Raw genomic sequence first — 5,841 nt, 5'->3', positions numbered from 1 at the left:
TTCTGAACGTCCTTAAACCGTAGCGACGTACGTGAAAACGTTATTGTCGCCTAATAAGAACTGTACACGATAGGCTCCGCCCAAATTTAGCAGTTCTCTTTCTTGTACATCGTAAATATTCATGTTAGTTCTGAGAGCTCTTCTCGAGGCATAAGTATGATCGTAAATTCCCTAGCATTAGGCCTGAGTGCGTAATAGCTTCAAGTCTCATCTTCAGGAATGTGTACAGTGAGTTTGGATCAGAGCGCGGAAAAGAGTGTCTTTTGAATACAGCTTATGAAGTGTGGCTTTTCAAACGACCCTGCTTATTTTCATTGAAGAAGAGGCAAAAGGTTTCATATTGAAGGAGTGCAAGGCGTATTACCTATAAAATGGGGTTCAAATTTGCCATGAATTCATGGTCAAGTGATACACTTATTTTATGTTTTTAATAAGGAGTAAACGGTCATTAAAACAAAATCTCAAAAAACACGTACACCAACAATAGCCATATCAACAGTAGACATGCGTTTTCGAAGATAATGTTCATGGTAACTGTGGTGACATTTCAAAACTCTTTCCAACCACGTGGTGTAAAATGAAACAATTGTTTTAAAATAGGAAATGAACGGTATTTTAATCCTATTCAAAGGCAGTTACTATTTTTTCTCGACAACCAATTCGATCTGATGAACAAACGTGACAATGTCATAAGCTCATTTACTAGCCGTGTACATCTCTGCGAGGGTTGGTGATGGCCCATTGTTGCGTATTTCTAGGATAATAAGGATGGGTCGTAGAGTTCTGTGGCGTACCCAACCATTATATAATTGGCCATTATACAATACCATGTTAAAATGGGATTCGGTTAGGACATAGAACGCACCGTCCAATAATATTCAGGCTGGTGTCCATAGTCAAACGATATTTGGTTTGGCATAGAAAGCAACGTCTGATGGTATTCAGGTGTGGTGCTCATATTCAAATAAGATTTGGTTGGGCCATAAAAAACTCTGTCTAATTCAGGTTGGTGCTTGCAACCAAATGAGATTTGGTAGGGACACAGAAAGTGCAGGCGTGATGTGCAAGTTATGGAATTCCATATCTGCCGTCGTGCGTCGCCCGTCGTGCGTCGCCCGTCGTGCGTCGCCCGTCGTGCGTCGCCCGTGGTTTTTTTTGTTGCGCAGTGGTATTTTTAACATGTACATGTACATGTCCTTGTTCGATCGATACACCATGCCTGACCCTCATTTTAGCAATAGAACGAGAAGACGTATATGTATTCGTTTTTGCAGCTGCGCCAAACTCCAATTGAAAGAAGAAATAATATCCGAACGTGTATATGATATAATACCATTTTGGTTACATAAATAAATTAACAAAATAGACTTTTGTTAGGGTAGATTGTTTTTCTCGATAACTTAGTTACTCTAGACGTAACTTTACTCGTTAACAGCCTGACTTTAGGTCTATACCCTATGTAATATTTCTGTCTGTCCCTGCACGATATTCCACAGAACGGAATGTAAATAATAGATTATTTACAATGTTTGATTCCTTAATAGTTTTCATAAGAGACGAACTGATTCAACATTATTTTGAGGGCGGGTATACCTATGATGAAATCTGCTGTATACTCCAAGTTAGACATGACTTTAGTTGCAGGTTGGCTCACAGAAGTCTTTTAAAGAGAACGTAACTCATCGCAGAAAATTTTGCAACCTCGAACGGCTCTGTCAGGCCTACTCGGACGACAGCGTTGGGATTCCACTCGACAGGCAACCACTACCAGGGGTAAAGCCCGCATAATGCCACGACCACGGCGACGGACATCCTCTCCGGCTCGTCTACAGGACGGCGCTCGGCCCAGTAAGAAAACTCGGCGGGGATTCCAGACTCCCGCAATTGCACGAGGAGCTGTGCGCCGGTACCCAGCCGCAACGGTGACTCAACGTGGACAGGGAGATGTCAACGACGCCAGTCGCTCGTCACCGTCATTACCTACAGTGGCGCCGACGGAGGTACCTGCAGCATCTTCACTGGGCGTGGTGGCACAGCCAGGAGTCTGTCAGCCAGGGGATGCTACCATCATGTCCGTGGGTTACCAGCCCGATGCCGCCAGAACCGGAACTGCAGGATGGCGGCCTACCTCGAACATCAAGCCAGGCCTCACAAGGGTTGAGTGAGTTTTCTGACGCAAGTCTCTCGCATGCCGTAGATAAGGGACATATGCCTTTGACCGGGGCCCCAAGATTGAATCTGGCCGGTGCCATTGGTGGGTTCAATGACGGTATGGGGTGTACAAAGGTTGCAATGGGGTGTCTCCAAGGCGTTTCGGCTGGCCCTACTCTTATTCCCCGCTTGGGCTAATCTCGCAGTCTGTGAAAGAGACTGATATGGAAAAACGAGAAACTGATATGTCTCTGCTAACTGCAGATAGCGCAGCGTCACTGCTCGCAAAGGCTCATAAAGACCCCGAGGTTGCACTTGTCGTTAAGGGTGATAGGATGTTTTTGCGGCCCAGCTCGTCCCCCATCGGCCGCCAGAACAAGCTAGATTCGTGGGACAAGTGGGTCTCTGCATTCCACTCTTTTATGGCTATATACCTCATGAAGTTTCCCGATAGGACCATTGAACTGCTTAAGTACACCGAGATCGTGTGCACAGCCGCAGTACAATTTCCAGGCTATGGGTGGCGATTGTATGACGAACAGTTTCGTCTCGGCAGGCCACGCAACCCGATCGATCATGGGCTGAGTTGGATGCGGAGTTGTGGTTAACGGTGAGGTTGTCTGCCGTTGGCTCAGCCAGCAATACCGCTCAGATGGGTGCACCCTGGTAATTAGGCCAGAAATATGTCCGCCGAGCTCATTAATAAAAGTTATACACTCAAAATATTCTATATTAGAGAGTCCTGAGGGTCATGAAATTGAGGAATTGGAGAAATATGGCACTGAACCCCTGGCCCGGACTCTAGGCTTCAAATTCTGAGTAATTTGGATGCAGTTGGGTCCGAAAATGGCACTATTTGGCCATTTTGCAGAGGGATGGTTTTTCAAAATGGCTACTTTTTCTGGGCAGGGACATTTTCTTCATTTTAGGGGTGGTCTGCTTCTGGTGAAAATTTCTTAAAAATTCATTGGTCAACCCCCCGAAAATTGAAAGGAAAATGAAAGAGGACATGTGGAACATCATTTTTCTGTGCAGCCTGAACACCTGTGAGAGTTGTGAGTATTTTTTAAAATATTTGTGAAGTATGGGGATTTATCACTGCTGTCTATGGGAATTTATTTGTAGTGGTGCACCCAGATAACTGCCACTCCGCGCGGAAGTAGTCGGGTGTGTTTTGCTTTTAATAGCCCGGGCGGTTGTATATAGTTGGCTGTAACAGTTGCAGAAACTGTACATTGATTTGAGTTATGTGTTGGTAAGAGATACTGAAACCGCACATGCCTCTGTTTGGCAAAATGTGTCTATAGCAGTTGTTTTAAACTTGGGAAAAAGCACTAATCAGGAGAAAAACTTTAGACAAGTATTTTCAAAACCATTTTAACATTACTTTTTGATTGCACATTTAAATGAAAGCAAAACATACACAGGAAAAAGTTAGCAAAACAGGTGGGTATTAAAATGCTTTTATTTTATTCTTTTTGTTACACAGAAAACTACCCACAAACGTGAAGGATGACTTTTGCAGTTTGACTTAAGAGGTTTTACGTCACTATAGCATGATTTTCAACTTCTAAATATAGCGAGTAGTACGTACTACCCAGTAGGTTTTTTTTCTGCAAAGAGTTCTTGAAGCTGAATTTAGAAAATCATACTGCCAGTAGGATTCTCTTTGAGTTTCTTGACAATAAACATCGTACTAGCCTACATGTACCAGTAGCATTCTCTCTGCAAAGAGTTCTTTAAAACTAACTTCACTGATAGAAATGCTAAACCGATTCTTGGTACAAAGTTAATGTCCATGCTCATTCAAGTTAAGTTGCATATCACTTTTTAAGTAAAATACTGCTCTGTTTTTACACTCTCAGGATCGTGTTATTGTTTCAGTGTATTTGCAAATCTGGAAACACACATGTAACACTTAGTTGGCGAAGAAATATTTCAAATATTTGGAGAGGTTTTCTCTAGTTTATCAAATTCAAAGGTGTTTTATTCTACAGACCTGAGGTTTGTAATAAGTTGAGCTGTATAAAGCGAAAAAAGTTGTACCCAGTACAATGTGTCTTTTGTAATACACGTCAGGGTGCTATCAACATGTTTTATTATTTCAGTCATGTAGCTTTGCATTTCGTTGCTTTTAAGAAAGCAAAAAAGTAACGAAAACAACAGTACTCCAAATGAAATTCCTCTGTTTCCGTCCTGATTCTATAGTTCTATCAATTGTTTGCAAATAAGTTCAAGGACAGTTTTTTTAATCCTCGGCTCTTACCAATAGTTTGTAAATTCTAATCCCATCTACGAAGATTGAACTTATTCACTGAGTAAATTTGTTCAACAGTTACTGCATTATTGTAAAATGTCACCGCACGAAGTTCTATGATTTATACAGTTCTGAATTTTCAGGAAAATAGGCCCCTATTATGAATAGAAAACAGCCCAACGGATATTACGACTAATACAAGCTCATTTGTGTCTGCAAAAAGGGAAGCAGGAGGCCCATCTCTCCTTGAGAGTCACCAGGCGGCGCTGTTTCTGTCAGATTCTGCACTGTTTCCAATGGGCACGTATTTAGTTTAATGCAACCATTGATCTCCATATATTTTATAATGGAGATTAATGAATGCAACCATATAGACCAACAACAGCGGGCGCCAGAGTGTACTTTCACGAACGAGGCCATTTCCAAAAACCAAGGGCAGACTTGACTGTCATAGACGTAAACACTAGCTCGATTTGTTTGGCCCACCTGCATTTTTATCCACTACGAACACAGGGCGAGGGTTTCCCTCCTTTTCTCCGAATGACGCAATCTACATTCACAATCTACAATCTGGACATGACCAGACATTTTTTGACTGACACTGGATTATCGCCGAGGTGAAATTCATTCGCGGCGTTCCGGAACATACGCAGTACGGGCAACGTGGGTAACAAGTGATCTGATAGGCAGACAGTGCGCATGTGATCGGGAATAAAGAAATCGTTTTGTCGACGTTTGATTGTGGGCGAAACAGCCGTTAAGTGTGCATGTGCATGTGAGACAGTAATACCTGATGACGAAAAGTACAGTAGAACAGTGTACCTCCGTGGATGGGATTCATTGAGGGGATGACTGGAATCCTTTTATGTAAAAAAGGGTTGATGGTAGCCCATAGTTAGACTAGTTACCGTTACTACCGCGAGTGTTACCCATCACTATGTACAAAGGGAACGGCCTAGAGTTGGACGCATATTGTTTTCCTAGGAGGGTTAGGGATAATTATCATATATGGGCGTGGTTCCCGTCCCCTGTTCGGGCGCTGGGCGACGAGCGAACTGCGGTTGGAATTGATCTTCGCGAGTTCACGAACGACTAGGATATGCACGCGTGTACGTGTGTCCCATGGCTACCACAAAATGAACCATCCTCACTCTCCGCCACTGAAAACCGCAACCCGTTAAGAACATCAGTCTTTAAAGTAAATATTTAATCTTTTCAACCAATGAGGGAGCGCTTCCGCTCAAGGCGGATACGGTTGGTCCCGTGAAATCAGTAGATGCTCTTATACCAGCAACTATGTCGATTTTTTTTTCTTTTCAACAAGATCAGTTGTGTTTTGGCTTCTGTGACGCACTGATGAACTTCCAGAATATTGGTAATGCTATGACGCTACAGACCACAATACATTGAGAACATCAATCATTTAAAGTAAA

The sequence above is a fragment of the Acanthaster planci genome, linkage group LG06 (genome assembly GCF_054643075.1).
Source record: "Acanthaster planci isolate LZ-2023a linkage group LG06, COTS_SCS, whole genome shotgun sequence".
Taxonomy (NCBI): domain Eukaryota; kingdom Metazoa; phylum Echinodermata; class Asteroidea; order Valvatida; family Acanthasteridae; genus Acanthaster; species Acanthaster planci.
Note: the sequence above shows the minus strand (reverse complement) of the source record.